This window comes from Phalacrocorax aristotelis, chromosome 3, assembly GCF_949628215.1.
Source record: "Phalacrocorax aristotelis chromosome 3, bGulAri2.1, whole genome shotgun sequence".
Lineage (NCBI taxonomy): Eukaryota > Metazoa > Chordata > Aves > Suliformes > Phalacrocoracidae > Phalacrocorax > Phalacrocorax aristotelis.
The window spans coordinates 66,994,364-67,017,241 of NC_134278.1; the positions used below are offsets into that span (position 1 = coordinate 66,994,364).

Consider the following 22,878-nt stretch of genomic DNA (forward strand, 5'->3'; position numbering starts at 1 on the left):
CTCGCTGCTTTATAGTTCTCTACCCACAATTGTTCAACACTGAACTTTGGTAACAGAAAGATCTGTGACATCCCTAGGCTTCTTTGAACGTATCAGGTAAATACCACACAACATACCACCGTACCAGAACTCCACAGCTATATTAATTATAGCTTCCTTTTAGTGGTCTGCCTTAAGTCCTTTTCATCTACTGTTTCCACCAACACTTTATCCCGAGACCTTCCTCCCGCATTCCAGCAGCATCGCAACAGGGGTCTTACCAAATGCTTGGCTAAAACTGAACTACTCTTATTTAATGTCCTGATAAACAGAGGAAACGAGTGTTGCTCTTTGACCCAAGCATTTAAATTCAGGAGCTTGTTATTCCCTTGCTGAAGTCTGAAATCTGTCAGTCGCTCTGTGTGGGTTTATCCCTAATCCAAATCTTGTGCTCAAAATATTTCTATATGGGGAGAAACCTTCCATATCAGGACTTCCCTCGGAGTGATTCAACTCCATTTCCTAATCCCAGAAAGTGACCTCTGCAAGACCGTGAATCTGTGAATGGATATCAATGGGATCCTCTTGGGCCACACACTAACCTGTTAAAGAACAGCTCCTGCCAAACGCTTCCCCATCAGGGACCTTCTGTTTCCAAGGGGATGGTTTCAAGGGAGGTACCATTCAACAGAATTCTTGAAAATACCAAGAGAGACTGGGATAAGAGTTTTAGGTATTGGAAACAGAAGTCCTGGTAAGATGTGCTGTTTAGCAGATAATTAACTACACGTGGTGAAGGCTTTTGTGTTCCTCATACTGGGGAACAACTGAACACGACCAGTCTTGTCCTTGATGACATTGGTCACCTCCCAACACAGACACTGCTCTATTATTGAGCATGAATGATTACAAGGGTTTGACAAGGAATAGAGACAGGTGTCAGCAGTCTATGGCCTAGCTATCCTACCACCAGGAGATGGACAGTTTGAGTTTGTGATCTATATCTCACTGGGAGAAGGCTACAAAGCTTCCATTGCTTGACTGCCTCCCATGGAGTTTTCTAGGGAGGACAGAGTGCACTATTTCAAAAGTCCTGAACCCCTCAATGAGAAGCTACTGCTTGGAAAATGGTGAAGAAAAGCCCCAAAGCTGTAACAGATGCAAATACACACACACATATACACACACCCCTGAGTACTCATTACAGTTGCAAAGCAAACCTTGCAAACCTGAAACGATACAATCCTATTTCTTTAGTTCTGTCACAATTGGCTGTTTTACCAAAATGTAACAACAAAACTAAAATAAACAAGACAGATGAATGTCATTGCTGCCCTATGGAAAAGCAGTGTATTTGCCAAGGAATATGTTTCTGCTCCTGCCACTGCAACACAGAAAAGTGGGAGTAGCAGCAGGTGAATTATAATCAGCAGCACTGGAATTATAATATTATTTTGCTGTAAAACCTAAAAAATCATATTTTGTTACACATCACAAATTTTGTCACAAATGATATTAAAACACATATAGATATTGATGACACTTCAAATATAGTGTGTAATGAAAAATACAAATAAAAAACTTCTAAAGGAATTTATTATTTATTCCCACACTTGATAAGAAAAAAATATCATATAATTTTTTTTTAATTTATACTATCAAAAGCATCTTATTTTGAAAGCGGTAATTTCTTTCCACTATCAGTTTGTAGGCATCCTGCTTCCACTTTTGCAGTTCAGGCAACTCAGAGTTTCGCCTGTTGGTGGGAGGGAAAAAGATCTGAGCAGCTAGAAGTAAGTGCAACTACAAGAAATGGCTTGTAGTTGAAAGACAGATGACAGCAAGATGGAACACATAACCGGAATATTTTAGAAGTCTAAAATTTTTCTTCCTATTGATATAATATGGACAACAGATGGGTTTTTAAATGCAGCTCTTGGTACAACTTTGCATGTGAGAAGGAAAATAATTTGGAGTTCACGGGAACAGGAGCAGATTGTTCTGTGGATCCAGCTGGTGTCATTCTACAGCCTTAAACTCTCTGAAAAATACTGTAAGCAGAACAGCAGGAGTCCCAAAATTCGCCACGCTGCCTCCAGCTCAATAAGCCATTTCTATTCACAAAGTATATAAGCATATACTTAACTTCAGGAGCATGTGCAGGACCCGGTGATTTCACGACGACTTCGGAATCTGCCCAAAATTAAAGCTGCACTTAGGGGTTTTGCTAAGTAAGCACCAGATACATCTGGCAGGTATTTACAGGCTTCTGTTCTCACTGGGTCTGTGTGGTACGTTTTCTACCTGCCATAGGATTTTCTTCATTTGCTAAGCAATGCGCTCACCAAAGTGGCAAAGATGGGCCTCGCTGCATGTCGGAGGCCTCCAAGGAACAAAATCTGCCAGGCGGAGGAAAAGACAAGCAGAATGGACTGCGAACAGGCAGGACAACCTCCCAAGTAGACCAGAAGCATCACTGACAACACAGAGGAAGACAAGACAAGCAGTGTCAACAGCATAAGTTTAATTGCTTTAATTACCTAAATTCTTCCTGTTTGAATCTTAAACTAGCAAACTGGGGGAAAAGCCTGTGGGAGAGAGAAAATACGGCCACTGGTGGTCTGCCGTCTCTCGCTGCTGAGGTCCAAGCCTGACCACCGCGATGTGGGCAGCTGGGAGCAGCCGGGCACTGCAGTCCCCTGGCATCGCCCACTCTCAGCCACCGCAGTACGGTTGTGAAAGACTATGAGGTCTGTGCATGTAGCAATGATGATTAACATTTTCTCAGAAACGTCCATTAGTGAGAAGTGCGTGTTGCTAACAAGTGGACGTGGTAAAGTTTATGTGTACTCTGCAAAACTGGCCCCATCCTGAACACTCCCACCGCCACCATGGACATTTACAGAGCTCGGTCACAACATCCTGAATTGAGGAAAACCAGAGCAGCTACACTCTCTTCAGACGCAGAGGAACAGGTCATCATCTGGCATAAACCAGGGTGGATTTCAGGCTGTCCGTGGCACCGAGCTGATTCAGACCTCCCAGAGGTTTAGCACAGGTGAGGCTGAGCGCATCCCCATGGGCACTGTGCTGGTTTAGGAAGTGCTGGTGTGCCCTGTAGACTCCAAAACATTTTGTAGTGTGCCCAATAGCTGTCTTAGGCAACTGTGTTCACGCAGTTACTCTTTGAATTGCCCAGGTAGTTCAAAATGCAAATTTCACAAAGTTGCACAAAGCCAGAGTAAAACCGGCATGTTCTGCACTCCCCACATGTACTCACTCAGCAGCAGAAGTATCTCTTCCCTCCACCCTGCAAAGCTGCTACTCACTCCAACACTCACCACGATACAATGCCTTAAATAACAAATTTCTACCTTGAATTCTACCAATTTGTTTGGGAAGAAAATTTACCCTTTCTTCTTCTAAACACAGCATTTAACATCTGGATCCAGATCTACGCATGCTGCCCTTCTCTAATACTTTAGCTGCTGACTGTACCTTAGTCAGGCTATTTTCACTCTTAAGTAAAGGAGTCAGAACTGGACTCCAGAGCAGCATGTAGCCTGACTTCTGTGTATGATCTTTAACAGCATAAATACTGTGAGCAGAGGTGATCATAGCAAATAGTGGACCTATTGATCACTCTGAGAATGGCCACTTAAAAACAGGCACAAAAACAAACAAACAAAAAAAAGAGGTTCAAATCCCGCAGTCTGTTTTAGCACAAAACCCTTCCTGGCTCTCTATGGATTGACAGCAGAATACAGCATCTGTCTACAGGGCATCTCCCTAAAATAAGGAAGTGAAACTGGCATAAAAAGAATAGCGCACAACAATGGTATTTTTGTGCCTAACTCATATTTATTAATACAATTCACATGAAAATCAGTGTAAGGTGGTGTGAATCTTACCCCAAGCTCATGAACTGTGTAGCAGAACCAGGAATTGAACCTATGTGTATTAAGTCCCCGCCTAGCCTGCTAGTCACTAGACCATATTTCCTTAGGTAGAAAATCACAGTAAATACATCAAGTCGGCTGTGTACTGTTGAGCTTGTGTGATCACACATCACAGACAGTAAAACACGCTACCATAAACTAAAAGGTATATTCCATGCATATGACACTGCCATTTCTGTTTTCCATGCAAAGCATTCAAATTCCAAGTGCAAATGCATTAATTAAAAGCAGTTTTTACAGGTGAAATAAAATATACATTAAAGCAGGGAGTGTTATTCTAGTTTCAGAGTATCCTTAAAAAATTGTAATAAAACATTGTCATTACCATTTTGCATCTACAAGAATGACACATCAGCGGAAATTAAAAATTTCCTTTCTCACTAATGCGACCAAGCACCTAACTGCAGTACACCAGCAAAACTGACTTGCTGCAGAAGGAATTGAACTGGCACAACCACTACAGAAAGGCTTTTAATCTACAAGCACTGCACTGTGGAAAGCAACTGCTCAGGCAAGCATGTTCTATGCAAATAAACCAAAGCTTTCATGCTGCACTTAAAAATTCCATTCAGAAAGGAAAGTCTCACTACAAACATCCCCAAAGTTTGGGAAGGTTCAAAGCCAGGGTCAGCTGAGGTAAAGGCAGACACCATACATATTTTTGGATGGTGAAACAAGTTCTCTACAATACAGAAGTGTGTTGCATTGGTACTTCCAAAGAAACATGTATCATGGCAACACCACTGCAGTGCTGAACCTTGGCACGATTGATTGTGCCCTCAACCCACCCCCACGGCTGCTCTTGCCTACAACTGCACGAAAGCTTTTGCTTCTCATCCCCACAAACAGCGGGGCCATCATGACTCGTGATCTGTCTCTCCCAGAGCAGTGGCACGTTCACAAGGGGCAGGCTGTGGGGTATCAGTGCAACAAGCACTACAGCAATGCAGCAAATGCTCTGAAATCCATTCCTGTGACAAGGAGCTAAGACCATGTACCCACTCAGGTTATGTGTTATACAAAGTTCGGTATTACCTTAGGGCTGATTTCATACACAGAATAGCTTTGAGGAGGCTACCAAATGCTTGTGTTTCTGCAAGACAACCTGGAGAAAGTGTGGCCACTGCACGGCTCCAGAGATCATACGAAGGCACAGAGCGTTACCAGAGTTAAAACAAAGTAAGCCTGCAATAATGAGAAGATGTTATTAAAACTCTCCCATCTTAATCTTTTCAGACTGAAACTTTGTTTTTATCAGCCTGGTTATACATTTGGGTTTTTTCTTGAAAAAATGCTTCAATCTGCTAAGAGAAGTCTTCTTGCAGATGGACTGTCAATGAAATACAAACAGAACATTAAATATGAAAAATGTAACGCACAACGTATTTTTCCCCTTTACTCATTTAATCTTAATTTGCACCTAGTCATTTTCATGCTGAGCATCTCGTGCAGATAAATAATTAGTGTAAATTAAATGTCACCTTTTTTAACTGGCAAAAATGGTGAAACTGAGTTGGTAATCATTTCAAGTTTTGCTGCAATATGGGAACAACTTGATAACCTGAAGACACTTCAGGGTTTGAACGGACAAGATATACGGGCTTTTAACAAAAACAAGGAAAATGGAACAAATGTGTACAGCAACTTGCAGGGCAAGAAATCCCTCTCTGCAGAGCATTATGACTGGGACTATTAACCTTTGAAGATCTAGTCAAGGACCTCAGGATGTGAGAATTTACTCCTGAACAAGCCACTGCCTACACACACGCAGAGATACGCTCCCTCCCTGCCCGTACATCAGTGTCACTCACGGCAATTACTTTCTTGCCCTACTCCACTCACTCAGATCACACTGATCTCAACAGAAATTCCACCAGAAATCAAGGCCAGCCCACAGCTCCCATGGCAGACGGTGAACAACCCTCACTCCTCTTGGGCGTGGAGCCCAGCAGTGCCCTTCTGCTGCAGCTCCTGCCAGCACCTGCACAGCCACAGCTCACACCCCAGCTGACACCCCAGGAGCCCTCAGCCCACCCCTGCACACCTCCCAGCGAAGGTCTGTGGGGTCTCACCAGGCAACATAGCACAGCAGGCAGCCACAACCCCCTTTGTAGCTATGCCCATCCCACAGACTGTACCAAAATCTGGGGTGAAAGCTCCCGTGTGCACAAAAATTTCAACAATTTTATATGATGCCCCTACACAACATTCATCTCATGAAGAAAATCATGGAGTTGCAGAAAGGACATTACTATTAGCCAGCCAACAACCACTACAGAGTCAAAAGTAAAGAGTATTGGAGTTGATACAAATAGAAAGCATTTGATGAACCCTATATTTGGGTATATTGCAGATTCAGGAGAAGGTCTTTCTCCACCTACAAGATCTTGGTGTACCTACAAGCCACTACTTAGATCCCCAGCTCTGGGCTTCTGCTGCTGTAACAGTAACACATGACTACACAAAACTAAGTCAATTCAGTACAATAAATGAAAAACCTCCTGAAGACTGAAATTTAAGTTTTCATAAAAAGCAAGTTCCTTCTGAAGGATGTTGCACTGACAGTCCAAGAGAAATCCTCCATTTGTGTGGAAAATAAGGACGTAATGAGAGCAACACGGTCCATTTCCTTACAGTGCCTTTTCGACATCCCTTGGCCATGACCTGAATGGCCTCCTGTGTAAGAAAATACATGTTTCCCTCTGTGCTTGTTCATCTCCTCTTCTCCATGCTGAGATTATCAGCAATGATGCTAGCTACAGAAACAACTTACAGATGTAACTGTTTCTCATTATAACATCTCAGCTGTTGTCTGTACTAACGCATTATCAACCACTGTATACATATGCACGTAGGGTAGTATGTAAGAGAAGATCTTAAATATTAGCACTCATTTTTGAGTATTTGTTGTCAATAACAATAAAATCTCAAAATACAGTCGTTAATAACCCCACACCACAGTTTACAGCTGCTTCATCTATAGATCAAAGGAAGGAAAAATACAGAATAATTTGGTCAAAATGAGACAGAGCAGGACAGTTTGAAGGGGAGTTCAGGAACACTAAACCATTCATTTCCTAAAAAGTCATTATTCCCACTCCTTTACTAAAGATCTGTTATTCTCATGCCTTTATTTCCTAATATTATTATTTAATATTTGTATCCATGCCACCAAAGCAAAAGGTTACCCCAGGCTTAACAACTCAGCATGACTTTGAAAATCAAAACTGAGTAATGGCAGATAAAATTGTCAAGGAAATATTATTAAAGGAAGATTTAACTTAAAATCAATTGCTTTTATTCTAATGCATTCATATAACTACTTGCTTCCCCTTTTCCATAAACTGGTTGTAAAATCCCTTGGGACAGGGGACTATTGTAGTATATTCTTGCCTAATGACCCTACAGGGGCATATTTAAAAGAAGAAAAGAGATTTATGTAACACTTTATAGAGGCAATCACAGCTCATCAAGTTATTTTATTTGACACGTGAAATCAGTTCCATTTAAGAGACTTTTCCCATTTATTATTCTACAGTGCTTTTCCAGAGGAAGAACAACCACAGGGGGTATGGGGGGGTGTGGGTGGGGTGGTGCAGTGGGGTGGAATTTGGCATGCACATATACAATACCCTCCAAGGACTGCACATGCCTGAGCAAATTCACTCTTCTGTCTGTTAAACATTTCCATCCCAAGACTTTGTTTCAAGACATATCCTCATAATGAATAGCTGGACCTTGTCTGTACAGCTGAGAGTACCAACACACAGTATTTAATTTCTAAATGCAGGACTCTGCAAAAGGTTGAGTACCATTATTTCTTTGCCTATCTTGCTTTTCCCTGCTTGCAAGCATCTCGCCAGGCATGACTCATGTTACGTAACTCCAGCTTGTTAAAAACAACAGTTATTTAGCTAGGTAGTGTGATAGATTAATGAGGTAAATCCAGAACTTGCTTATTACAGAACCCAGACAAAAGCTGCTCCTCAAATAATATGCCTATGCAACATTAAACAAATGAATAAGCAACTGCACCAGCACTGTTTACATTCAAAGTTAATTAAATCTTTCAAATCCAGGATACCGTACTCTAGACTACTCAGTGCCTCTTCTCACACCACAATATGCAAACACCCTAGTGCATATGCGTTTTATTTTTTAAAAGAGTGACCCGCCCCCGCAATCATTAGAGAATAACAGTTGAATATTGAACCAATTAATTTCACTCGCAAGAACGCCGTATTGCTTTAATGTTTTGGCTGCCTTTGATGAGACAAAATCCTCCTTACTGAGTTAACTTCAAAATGCTTGTGTTTCTCAATAACCATTCTTACTCATACCCCTGTTTCAGTTACGAAGTATAAAAGCAGCCGGAGAGGGTTAAACAGGTTTCCTGTCAGTGCTCTGCAAGAAGCAAGCCTCCGTATTCCAGCAAGGCAAAGAAATCTGTTCAGGCTCTGTATATTCAGCATTATTCAGCACTATTGGGACCGTATTCCAGGATCCCTGAATGCCCACCTGACAGGGTGTCCTCTATATTATGCAAGTGATGTAGTCTCCCCAAGGCAAATCATCACCTGACCATCCTGGTCTTTGCAGCTGAGCTGTATCCAGTGACATGCCCTGTGGAGCAAGCCATTGCCACATAACTGTATTCTCTTCTCAGTCACTTCTCCAGGGGAAGAAAAAAAAAAAAACAAAAAGGAAAAAAATTAAAATGCTTGTATTTCTGGCATCACCACCACAGCAGAGCAATAGGGAGGCTATTGGCTGCCGTGGCAAGAAGGCAGCAGCAATGGGGGCCCTGTGCGAGCGCCGGCTGGCTGCCGAGCCCAGACCTGAAATTAGGTCTCAGCCCGCTCGACTGCAGGGGAAGGGAGGGAAAAGAAAAAAAAAAAAAAAAGGCAGCACTTTCTCAGAGCAGGAAGAAGGGGAGGCCATGAGCGTTTCCTGTTGTGCAGCTGAAACAAGCAAAGACGTCATTACATTTACACTCCCTCAGGGTGTCAGCAGATTGAGGGCCAAAGTTCAGTCATTTCCAATGCACTGCAAGGAGGGAGGTTTTGGAGGAGAAACCAGCAGTGGCTTTATTGCTAACAGCGTTCTCTGCACTTGCATAGCAAAACAGCTAAGCAGCGTGTTACCAGGCTCAGCTGCAAAGTATCGTATGTGACTAGAAACAATATTTGCTCAGGAGCCGTGCTGCTCTTATTTTTCTTGTACAGCTTGTGTAGGAATATTACTACAATATAGAAATGCACTAAGCTCTCACTACAGCCCATACTGCTGCAAGCATCAAGCCTTACAGATTTTTGGATCCCATGGAGTAAAACATGTTTTGTGAATGCATTTGGGGCACAACTAGAGTGTACAGGATTCCCTTGTCAGATACGGCTGACAACCCAGCAAAGCTTCTTTTCACTTTTGCCCCTGCCTTTCTGAAGCAAATGAGGGCCCAGCTTAAGGAAAAGGGCGAAGGCACAGGAGCTGGGTAGGGGCGTGTGGGAGTTCAGCATTTGGTAACTGATTGTCTCACAGGCTGTTCACCTGACCCCAAGTAAATCATTCCTATACTTACCTGGCAAGTGTAGGGAGAACCTGGATTGCAGTCCTACTCAACATTACTACCTTCTTAAATTTAACATTAGAAAGACTTTTTTAATGGAAAGCACCATTAAGAATCCAAATGAGACCATCCAGGAGGCTTCAGTGTCTCCACCACTGCAAGTTTTAAAGAGCAGACTGAACAATCCCCTGTAGGAAATGGTTTGGTTATAGCTGATCCTCCCCTGGGGCAGGAGGATGGACAGGCTTATGGTACACTCTCACTCATGAGACACATTCTAGACCCATTTTCATTAGTTTCTAAACAACATGTCAAAATACAGTGATAAATACAGTTATTCCACAATGAGTATGTCCCAGCAACAAACTCTGGTGCCTGGGACACTAGATTTTTACCCTGTACATTGAATGAGACAGATTGGGTAGCAATGCTCTACTTGATAGAAGCCGATTTTCAAATAGAGGCACTTAATTCAACAAACCTCAGTGGAAAAGGTTACAAGGAGTTTGGAAAATGCTTTTCTGGAAAATGCTTTTCTGGATTCTCCTGATACTCCCATCACTAGCTGAAGAGGAGTATTTTTGACGTGTTTCTGCAAAAACCACCCTGTGGTGACACTGGGAACTGAAGCCAGCCTTTCAGCCCTAGTAATGTGGAGCCTTAGGAGCTGAAACTAGGGAACCACCAGCCTGTACCTCAGAGTCGTAAGAAATTGTACCTTTTTTGGGACATACGCAATGACACTGGCTTACCAAAACTGTTCATGGTACTAAAAGAAAGTCAAAGATAATATTTTTAAATATTTATAAACAAAACACTTTGGATATACTTTTAAAAACATAGTCTTCTACAAGGATATGAGCTAGTTTGGTTGTTTTCTACCCTTTTCCTTTAGAGGTAAAGTTTTCAAAGACAGCTTATCTTGAAGATTGACTTCCCAGTTAGCATGAAGAAACCTCTACTGCTTCTCGTTCTGATGTTAACTTACAGACTTAATCCTGAAGGTTGTCAGTCTGACGGTAATCATCAGGACTCTTTTCAATATGAAAAAAGCAGACAAATGAGTCTTTGGTGTTGGCAACGATTTGCAGTACAAAATCTGAGGAATAAAATCTGACATTAACTCTGCGTCGAATCAAAGAAGCATTAACTTTAGCAAAGAGTTTGGATTAGTTCAATCGGAGTAAAGTGATCAGAATATGGCCCTTAGAAAGGTGGGTGCTGGATCAGAATCCAGCCCATATCATACACAGCTATGGGTGTAAGCAGTGGTGTTCTCCTGAGAGAAGGAAAAAGGGGACAAAACCTTCAAAGTACCGTAAGAACGCTTCCACTGCGCACAGCATCCTAAATAACATGTAAGAGAGCCATTCGATTTTCTGAAATCTGACCATAAAGTGACACACTCGCTCAGAATAAGCTTGGTCAACTATTTTTAGCCCCATGTGCGAGGATGAAAGAAATGCACCCACAAGTTGTACTTTTGACCGTACTGAGACAACTGCCGCATGGCACAACAGCAGCACATGGCCAGGCTGGGTAGCCATCCCGCACCAGCACACAGTATTGCAACAGGCATTTTCCATACACCTATGGCTGCCTGTTGCGATAGTCCTGTTGAAGGGCAGAGAATACAGTAAGGAACAGCAGTGTTTTCACACACCCATCCACATCCTGAGAATGGTTCAATACCATTCTTCAACTGATGGAACAGTAAAATGTAGTTACCCGGAGATTAACGTGGGCACAGTGGTTTGAGGTGAGAAAGTGAGGTGTGTTCTCTGCAGTATACTTTGTATCCAAATTCGACCCTTTAAAAAGAGCTGTATCTGTGGTGTTGGTTTTTCTTCATTTAAAATTCAACGCTTAAAGCAAAGGGACAGATGCAAACTGTGAACTGGCCTCACTGACAGTGCCCTTGGTATGCTCATGAAAACACGTGATTTCCCACACCAAAATAGAAGTTGGTTGCGGTAAGTACAAATACATACGGAAAACAACTCTTAAAGTTGGCTACCTACAAAATATTTAACACCTTTACAGATTCCCACGAACTCAGTTTTACCCTCTACAACCCATCTGTGTAATACTTAGAACAAAACCACTCTATTGTATCACTTGGGAATTTAAACTACGTACAAGGATTTTAAAATTCTTTCACTTCCATTTGAAGGAATGTTTGAGAAGCACAAGTGGAAAAGCCATTATCTTGAGATTTTTTGTTGAACTGTCTCATCACTATGGGAATTCTCTCAAGCAATCCCATAAACAGATAATTAAAATACCCTGTGCCACTTTTATGAGTAAAGCAAGGCAAATAAAGATGACAAGGTCCAAGCCGCCAAACACCTGACAGCAGGTAATTATTTATCTTCAAAATATATGTGGCAGAACACAGAAGTGGAGGGCTTGTTCTTTACTGTGAACCTGGTACCCAGCCTAAATATGGCAGTATGTGGGATGTGGCATGAGAGACTTCCCACCGCTGAAGGTCACAACCAGAAATTCCTAACGTACCCCTCAGCAGCTGCCTTCTCATCTCCCGCACTCGGCTGCCCCATCCCGTTGCTCTCCTGCCCCAGGAGGACTTCGCCACCAGCACTGGTCTCTCTCCCCACGTACCTCAGGGGGTCTCCACACACGAGGCCACACAGCCTCCCATTCAGAAGCCACTGGATAAAACGCTACATTGTAAAGATAAAACCACTACTGCAATTATGTGGTAAGGATCAGGTTTGGGATGAAAATATAAACCTTACATTTCAAATGGGATGATCCCATACGTTTCCGGTGTGTGCAAGTGTCCGTAGACACATAGCGTGAGAGTGTATATGTGTCTCTGTTGTCTGTGTATACATATATACATACATTCATGTATATGTGAGTGTATATATATAAAACAGTACACATGTGTATTTATAATAATGTACATATACACACATAAAAAATAAAAGTCAATATATGAAAGTGATTTGGCTAAACAGAACCAAACCCCTGTGATTATAACTTTTATAAGTAACAACTTACAGAGATTCTTTGGACAAAACACATTAAGTCCTGGAAACTACATGGGGGGAAGAGGCAAGCCCTTGTTTTGGGGCTTGCTCGAGTATTTATGTTTTATTTCAAATGTCTAATCAAGACAAAGCAGATCTGAAACCCATGTTTAAGAACCTGCAGTTTTCAACAATAGGTAACCTAATTTCAAGAAACCAAAAGCAATTGCTAAAATATTTATTGAAATTGCTTTCATGGAAACAATGAGAAAACACTATAAAAACGTTAAAAATATTAAATCAACTTGACTGCTTCTGTATCTCATGAATTCAACAAGATACTAGGCAACAATAATATTTAGAATAAATATTTTTCTTATGGGAATAGCGTTTTCACTCAAATTGACCAGATGATATCAATTAAAAAAACAAAGATTAGATACAGAAAACACATCTACTGACTTAAAAACGAAACTGTACTCCAGTCAGTACAACGCTTGTTTAAGAAGACATTTACTTTTCCTTTCAAAGATCTTCTTTCATAGACTTTTTTCTCAAAGTATTTTGAACTAATTTCAAATGAAATTATGCAAATGTGTTCACTATCACTTCAGAAAGCACACACTACTCAGTGTAAAATACCACACATGTACAGAAATATAAAGATGAATATATCAAAGGCAAATCCAATATCAATTCCTAATTCTGCACTTATGCTATATGCCCACTTTAAAAAAAACAAAGGGGGAGGGGAGGTAAACAGTGAAATAAATAATTAAAAATCAGTGACACAAAAATACCATAACTTTCTACGTAATATACCATCTGTTCCACCAGAAAACCATGCTGCAGCAAGCCACAGGGGCTACAGCTATGAAAAGCCCTTGTAGAAGAGCCAAGCGCTGTAATGAGCAGTTTCAGAAGCTGTGGAAAACCATACCAGCCACCACAGTAAGGAGGCAGCCTGCGACGCACTGAGTGGGAACTCACCATCCCCCGTCCCACAGGCTGGGGTGACCCGGGCTGCCACAACATCCTCAGAGAGCTCCCCCGGATCTTGCAAGTCCAGGGTCAGAGGTTTACAGTGTACCAGTAAAGCTGGGCGGTGCTGAGGAGCAAGTGCTAGTTGTTTGAGGTTGTGGTGTTTTGCCATGGCTTTTTACGGGAAAGTTTTGTCTCCAGAGTTACAGGCACAGTAAACTGGATTTCCCCAACTCCTCCACAGACCACACCTCCGCTGATGCTGCTCCCTGCTCTTGTACTACGAGTCTAGTATCTGCACACAGAAATAGATTCCAGAACATGGGAATGGGCACCCTAGTATGCCTGCTACCCCGGAGGCTCATTAAAAATAGGAGCTGCTGTTGCATGCCAGATGCTTGCTCACTGTTGTGTGCCTTACAGCAAATGAAGTGCGAGTCTTCCAGGCACTCAGGCAGGGAGGCAGGCAGGAGAGACCCAGATCAAAGAATTACTAAGGGGTGCTCTGTTATGGTTAGGAAGGCCAATTAAGGTGTGAGTCCCTCTCCTTCCAGCTGGCAAAGTCTCAGGTACTCAGGATTATGTAGTAAGAATTTACTTCTGCTGCTTCTATTATTATTCATTAGGTGTGTGTTAAGAAGGTATCCTACCTTTCCAGCCTTTGGTTGCAATATCACACCAAACACAGGCTTTAGGGCAAGGTCTGAGTTCTTTAAACCATGCTCGTAAAAGTTTTGCTTTTGCCCTCCATCACCATCCCTGGAACTCTGGGCAATTAGGAGACCATACCTGGACTGGAGGGAATTCATGAGCCAACACATTATCACAGTTCTCATTAATAAAATAATAAACTGTGCAATTACAGTGGGTTGCACACATACCTCAGGGTATGCAGTAAGGCACAAATTTAGAAATGGACTGTTTCCAACAACTAACAACAACTTAAACAGGCAAGGATCCTTATCAAGCAATTAGGTTACTCAAGAACTACTCCAATAACTGGCCCTTTTTGCCCAAGGTTATGCATTCTAAAATCATGTCATAAGCTTTGGTTGATCCAGGCTTTTTCCTCTTCCCTTTTTGTCTGTAATATTTTAAAAAAAGAAAATAGCTCGTGTCCCCTCTAATCAACCCATCAGATGCAAGATTCTTTCAAAATTACATCCAAAAATGGGAAAATGCAAAGTTATCAGTGATAAGCCAATTTCAGGTTGGTGCTACTGGGCTTCAGATGGAGGACTAGATACATACGGCAGGTAGGCTACACCAGAACAAAACATTGTACTAGAACCTTGCAAACCTATTGTAAACATTGGTTTTGTGAGTCTTTTTTATGCTGAACCATACTAGAAGCAGGGGAAAAAAAAAATATCTCTGAAATTATGCCACTTGAGACAAGAAGGTATCAGACCTCATTAAAAAAAAAAAAAACAACAACAACACAGCATCATGCACAAACTGAAATGAAATACAAGTTTCTCACATCTTAACAAGCAATCCCAAACCCAGATAATGGGATTTCACTGGGGAAAAAAGCACACAGGACAGGTGAGGTACAGACCAGGCTCCAGGCTCACAAACTCTGCTGGAACTACGATGCCCTCAGGAACCCAGCAAGTTCCTTTCCCAGATGCGTTATAACTACAAAAGATAAGCTAAAATCACAGCTCTAAGCCACTGTCAGTTCCAACACTTGTACCTAAGACTTCATGCATTTTATATTCAAATCACAGCAAAAGCACCTTGGGGTAGGTAATACATCTCTGCTCTTTCCCTCCAAATTACCTTATACCATCTGGCAATGCAACAATCATTTCTGTTGAGAGTGCCTTTCGGTTTATATCTTCTCTGCCGGAAGTATCCAGAGGCTGTCTCCACGTAGACAGTTTTTCCAATATTCTCCCCTAGTGTTACTATATCCAACGAAGATCAAACCTCGCATGCTGGAGGTTTCCATTTATAGGCTGAGACAGTCACGAGGAGCACTATTTCAGCAGTACAAGTCCTATCTACAGCTGATGGCAAAATCCTGGCCTCATGAAAAATCATTAACAACCTGCCATTGTGCACTTTTATTGAAGTCAGGATTTGACCCATAATAACAGAGTTTTCATTTTATTCACAAGAGACAAGGCAGTTCACATGGTAGCACAAGCTGTGCCGAGCAGAGTTTGGCATCATCTTCTCAGCTGTGGGGCACTGATTAGAAAACTGTGAGATGAGGGCAAGATGGGTTTGTGCTTGACACCAGAGAAAGTGAAGGTCAGGCAACAAGATAACAAGCGTTGGCATGATGCAAGTGTTTTTTATTACATCTTTCATTTGCATCATCTATTTACACAGGTAGTCTGCTCACTGATTGACTTTCTGGTCACATTTCTACAGCCATGAGACCTGGCACCACCAGTTCAGCCAGGGTGCTGAAGTGGATGCTACCAGCAGAGGAGTGAGGGTTAACGAGCACCACATGCAAGTTGACTGTCACCCACCAGCAATGACAGGGCCTCAGAACTGATCCTTTAACCTTTTGACTAGACTGATACAATTATGTCCTTCAAAAACAAGAGGATATAAAAAGAATTCAAAGTGCTTCAACCTCAAAGGCAAACATCTTCAGGGTCCACCAAGACGTGACCTTGGCTGAATCAATCACAGGCAATAAAATGGACCGCACTCAGTTACTGACTCTGCTGGAATCATTGTACCCACAACACACCAGGAACAGTGAATAACACTTTAGAAAGATCACCTGGGCAGATTCTGATACGCATTGCACCAAAGTGAAACCATGGCATTTCATCATAGAGAACTAATACGTCTTTTTCACCTGGTCAACAAAATGTGTCTGTGTATATGCATCTATATACACAGTTGTGAAATAAATGCTAATACTCACACATAAATAATGCAAATAAGTTTATTTATTTAAAATATTTTCTTTGATATTTAAATAGAAGCAGAAGTTGAACCTACATTGAATCTAGGACAAATCTTCCTCCCAGTGACAAACAAGCCAGACCTGCAACCACGAGCTCTCATGAAGTTATTCCAGGTATACTGAACGGTGAAGGAGACAGAACATGACTGGAGGCAAAAGCTATGGTCACATAAATGTACATACGTGTAAATGTATATACTTATACATGCATGCTTAAATGTTTCTTCCTGTATTATAGCAAAAACCCTCAATTTTCGGGTGTAATCTGTTTATTTTTATGGGAAAACATCAAAGCAGGAGCCAAAAAAATGCACTTTTGGTCGAGATAAAAACACAGGTGTAATCCCGTGATCTGGACATGACACTGCCTGGATTACGTCATGAAACTGGGAAGCACGGCTCTCTCTTCTAGTGTGTGTCTCTAAATAGCCACAAAATCCATTTATTACACTCCTGGCTTGCCAGACAACCCACTTGATTGAGAAAGAGTTAGTCAAGATCATTTTCATTTATTCCCCTGCTTCCTAGTTAAGTGGGTTGAACTGTTGACCAGGATCAAATGATACTGTAACTAAATTAGATGAAAACAGCGCATAAACAAATGTAAAGACAAATACCCACAAGCTTTGAGCAAGGTAAGAAGACGTCGTATTCTGTGTGTAAATTGTCTGTGGTGATGTCAAACAATGGAAGTTAGAGGATGAATCCAAGATGGTGCCTTCTATCGGATCTTAGTTACTCATCAAGACATGCTTGCACAACTTGCGACTGGACAGGGATTTTAATGGCTGTAGTACTAAATTCTTCAGGTTGAGGACTTAATGCTAGAGGGAGACTTGATCTGATAAAAATAACTTCTTGTAAGCAATTATAATCCACTGTCAGTCACATTCAAACCTCCCCTCCCCATCTTATTTATCTTCCCCTCTAGGCCTCATTCTCAACCAGCATACATCCAAAAATCTGTATTTAGCATCCTCATTTTCTTCTTTAATTACTAAGGCTGTGAGAGAGAAAGAGAATGAAAATTAAAAGGTTTCTCTCATAGTCATTCCATTTGTGGAAAATGTGCTGCACTGAAGCTTTGGAGAGGTGCGCGTAAAGGAATTCCATCATCCCACGTGTCTCTCTTTCCTGCCATGCAGAGGGTGATCTGGGGAGCAAGGGAAGGAAAGTCAGGGTACATCTACTGAAAGCTACTTTGCCATTACTACAGAAGAAGCAAAGACCCCAGGCACACCACTGTAAAGCACCACATAGAGGGCACGGACCAAAACTAAAGTAGAGGTTCTTCTTGGTCACTTATCAAGTGAACACGTGAATGTGGACAAGTGGATGTGTCCAGGCCAACCTACCATCAGGGAAGGTTCAGGTTTATCAACTCTGAATGCTGAAATCTGTAAAACCCAGAAGCAAAACAAGCAGACTGATGAATTTTTGTCCACAAAGAGATCACCAACTAATTTAATGGGAACACTGAACAGCTATATGGTAACAGTATTTCAACTGTATCAGTGAGCTGAGCTAAAAACAATGCAGGGAAAATGAAGGTATCATCTTTTTGTCTCCTGACATTTCACACACCAAAGTCCTGTCAATAACAAATCAGACCAAAGAAAGATGCTATGGGAACCTTCATACTACTCTGTATCAGTCCCAACTTACAGCTTACTCCTTCACAAAAACATAGCTTACTCAAAACTGCCCTTCTAATTACTCCAAATGATGCAGTAGTTTTACTAATGCATGACTGATTCTGAAGTATTTAACCAATAATTAACATTACTCACTACAATAAATTAGGTCAAAGATGAGTACAATTTGTGTATTTTTTAATTAGTAATTAAGTAAATCAGAGATTAAAAAACTAAAAAAGACATGACGTATCAAATGTGACAGATAACTTACTAGACCAACTTTATTGCCCTCTCCATCCCAACATTTCACCACCATACCAACCTACTGCAGAAGTAGCAACGCTGTATTTGGCATCACTCTAGCTCTAAAACAAACACCTTCCTGTGAGTTTGTATTTCACTAATATCATGCTAACATCACTAACATCATTTCACTACCACCATTTCCTACTCAAGCATATTATATAAATGACTCCTGCCCTTACACTTATCACAAATTTCATCAAAACTGTTAGCAATGTCTTGCTAAACCTGTATCAAAATTCAGCTGTACCTCACAAAATTAAGTACAAGGAGCTTATCCATTACTTAAGGCCTTAAGAAAACAAAGATTCTAGCCAAGCAGCACTGTGAAAACATCCACTAACTTTCAGAGGAATTTTACTAGTATTGTAGGACCAATCACAACATAGTGGAACAGCCTGCAAGTTCTGTTTGACACAATTTTACTAAGAATGTTTGAAGAAATTATATTCACATAGCTTTGCAGAGATTTTAAAGCAAAATCTCTTTACTCTTCTGGTGATCAAAGTAGAGTGTCATATCATGCAGCATCAAGATGTCCAACTTTACGGTCTCAAAGTTGATAGTTAAATCCTACCTTTACCATAGTGCAGAAACTATTATTGACTTAAACAGGATAGGGAATTTGGTTGCAGGCGCCTATGAATGTCCAGCCAAAGATCAATACCTTTTTCACTAAAGAACTATTTTGTCTTAGACAAACGCAGGGGGAACAATCCTTTCATAAGCAGCTTCAGAAACCATGTTCATAAACATAAATGATTTTAAATGGGAAAAAGTCAAAATTAGCCTACCTCTGTTGTTACAGAAGACCACAAATTGTACTCGATTCTCGCTATTAACAAGCTATTAATAAAATAGTTTTAGAAATTCTGCTCTAAAGAAGAATCACTGCTCACAGGTGTCACAGAGGACTCAGCTAAACCCTGTCAGCATGCACAAATGTCAGTTAATCAGGGGCCTGTGTTACTCTCTAGAGCATCTCTTTCACTGCTAACGCTTGTACAGAAAGAAAGAAAATCACTTTCAAACCCCACATAAATTGACAACAGTTAGACCAAATAAACATATATTTTCCAGCTAACTGAACTATTGTAGCTGTCCTTGAAAGACAAGGAACATGAAACTCCACATACTTTTACGACTTTTGAGAATAGATTACACTCGAAATGAACTACACTGAGCTACAAAGACTGTTAATAGATGCCAGCAACTTAGTCTCTGTTGAACACTGACTTTGGTCTAAACTAAGTGATTTTTGCTCTAACTAGTGTCACGTCTTGTTGTCAAGGAAGGGTAACCCCAGTTATTATTTCATGCTATTCTTTCTTGATATACTACACGTGTTTTGTTTTAATGCAAACCACAAATACAAAATATATAAATACACAGATTGGGCCATTTATCTTATTTAAACAAAAAAAAACAATACACAAGAAAACCCCACTGCCTAGTAAAACTAATTCTGGTAAACCTGATTCTGTCCTGTTTGATTTTTTTAAACATAAAGCTCCTTTCTGCCTAAGTACAGCTATTACTCTACAGAAAAAATGCTCCTTAAATAATATTATTTTACCAAAAACAAGCATTCTGCTCTACTAAATTCTCTGAGATCATATCACGTCCTACAATGTGCAATTAAACATTTCTTTCAGCTTTTTCAATTGCTTATTAGAAAACATCCAGTATTACTCCATATTCATAAATCACTCGATAAGGAGCAAGCTCTGACAGTCCACCATCAAGCCCAGCAGAGGATAATTCTAGGCACACCTCTAGGGTTTGGGGAGGCAGGGAAGATTAAGTTAGCCCAGTCAGGCCAGCAGCAATACTAACCTCTATGGCAAAAAAAATCGAAACTTCACTACAAATTACAGAAAATAATCTGGGGGTTTTCTGCTGTTTTTTTCATGAGCATTTTCTTATGAAGAGGGTCAAACCCTACTTTACTGCATTACCTTCAAAATGTCACCTGACACTCTAATTCCAATTCCCTTTAGCTTCTCTAGTTTTCACATTTCTATTAAAATGAACTATACATGCAAATTCTCTAACTGCTTTCCTTTGTACAGAATTTCCGATAAACCACTATCTAAAAAAGAAACTTTCTGTAGCAATCGAACCTTGAGTTCCTCCCGTATGACACAACAGCAATTAAACCATGTCTTTCAAAAAGTACTGTACATCTCTTTTCCCCCCTTTGGCAGCTTACATAAATCAGAGATTTTAGCCAGAGCTGCGGCATTTTATTACAACTTAAGTTGTGATGAAGTGAACTTAAATTTTCCAAAACAGAGATATTCTTTACCATTTTGTTTTTGTGTAGGTTGAAATTTCTTGTATATTAGAGCTGCATTTTTCAAACTCTGTAAGCATATTAGGACAGAACTGTCAATCACAAAAAAAACCCCAAAACAATAAAATAATTTTATGTTAAACACAAATTGAGGTGAGACAAAACAAACTCATGTGCACATGAAGTGGCCATAAGCCCATTACCAACTACATTATTACATTATTTATGGTTTCTAGACTATGTCATTTTTAGAAATTACATACGTCATTTTTAGACTGTGACTACGTCATTTGTAGAAAGAACTTTTCTGTTGAGACCAAGTCTACACTGGCAGAGGTAGAGTGCGCATAAACAAACTCAGAAAAATTGATATAATCACTCTACACACTAGTCATATCAGCATAACCATGTACAGGGGGGAATTTGTATCAGATAATTACATCCACATTGGTACACCGTATTACTTTAAGGACACTACCATCTAAGTGGTACATTTTTTTGGTTGAGTACGCCCTGCAACCCCCATCCAGAGAAAGTGGAGAAAAAAAACCACGTATAGGTTTTTGCTTACTCACATATAAATCTACGAAAAAGCAAAAGGCAATATGCAGTTTCAAGAAACCGTAAAAGAGGCATGCCCAGGGCAGAACAAGGAAATATGGAAAAACAAGGAATGCTGTGACCATAAACAGCTGTGGTCCACACTCCACTGCTCCTACCCTGGCATACAGAGAGCAGAGAGCGACCGTTTTGCAGGTGTACAAAATGTGCCTGAAGGACAAATTAAAATAAGCACCCAGAATCCACAAAACTTCTTCAGGGCAAGAAGAAACTCCTATGCTTAGATCATATTAATGATGGTGAGAAATTAATCACAAGACAATAAAAAACAGGCAAGAGACTTTTAATTTGACAGGCAAAGTGTACGTCTTCTGATTATTTCACATTGGGGATTTGGAAATACCGCATCAGATTGTTTCCCCTACCCAAACCCTCTCACCCCTTTTCCATGCTCACAGCTTTGTGAGAGAGGTTCCTGGGGACAAATCTTACTGGGAGGGACCTACAACAAATGAGTGGTTAGGGTAAAGTCAACTGTTTAGTTTATGAACAAAAGTTCAGAATGCTAAGATAAAAGGTATGCTGTGCCTCCCACTTGCTATTTCAGTAAAAACCCAAAAATCAGATGTTTCCAGAGATTAACATATTCTTTAAATTCACTAATGATTTCTTATGGTCCAAGTAGAGGCTCACTAGTTGGTTATCATGGAAAAACTTCTAATACTTCTATTTACAATGGATTTTTGCTCTCAGGCTGTCAGACCAGCCCTTTTACAAGTCGCAATTTCACTCGAGAATGAAAAATATGGCCCCAATGAATTGCTTTTTAATATTTCCTGCTGAACTAGAAAAGTTGCAAAGTCTTATAAAAATGTTTAAGCCCCAAAAAGAGAAACAAAACTGTACGAAGCTGCTATTTCCTATTAAAAAGGCATAGCCAGCCTGAAACTTTCATTCTTCTGTGATAATTCTGTGCTACTTTAATTAAATGTAGCATCCAAAATTACTGATTGAAACATATGAAAAACACTATTCTCAGTTTTCCATCTAGCTTCTTCCCCTTGCTGTTTCTTCACTTCTTCATGAACTGCTAGATTGTTCCTTCTACTGAAGGAAAAAACAAAACAAAACAGTTAAATTACAGGAGAAAATCAAATAACTTCCAAAGTAGTTATTTTAATCTGTAACATGCCACTTCAAAGATACCGTTTAAGAAATCTGTTAAGAAAAAATAACCTGCCTCTTTAAATACAAGAATTTTTAAAGCAGTTTCCTCATAACTTATCGGACCTTTTTCAAACAACAAAGGTATGCAGCCTCTGCACTCAACACTTCTGCGGAGCTCCCAAAAGTATTAGCAATTAACTCTTGCTGAAAACTTTAACCCACCAGATGTAGTAATAACTATGTATTCCTCCTGCTAGGAGGACCAACAATTCAAAACCACACACTGTCAGGTTCACCTCTTCTCAATGATTGAGGTAAGATGGATAAAACATTTTCTTCTCTTTACCCTGTGCGAAGGCCATTGAAATGAAGAACGAAGTTTTGCTGGGCCTGACTTATGCTGGGACCTAAGACAGGCAGAGAAAGTTAGTTCTCAGCTCTGGTAATTTACCTGGAATTCTTATACAGAATCAAGCGAGAACTACACGGAATTAG

General features: G+C 40.6%; 1 protein-coding gene across 5 annotated transcripts in view; it reads right to left on the reverse strand.

Moving 5' to 3' along the window:
* HIVEP2 (HIVEP zinc finger 2) overlaps positions 1 to 22,878 on the reverse strand; it is a 143,585-nt gene that overhangs the window by 116,418 nt on the left and 4,289 nt on the right. The window contains exon 1 of one of the 5 annotated variants that reach the window (XM_075087801.1): positions 8,457 to 8,877. The exons of the other annotated variants lie outside the window; for them this stretch is intronic. The gene's annotated coding sequence lies outside the window, so the exon portion shown is untranslated. Of the gene's footprint in view, positions 1 to 8,456; positions 8,878 to 22,878 lie in introns of those variants that run through there. 5 annotated transcript variants of the gene reach the window in all.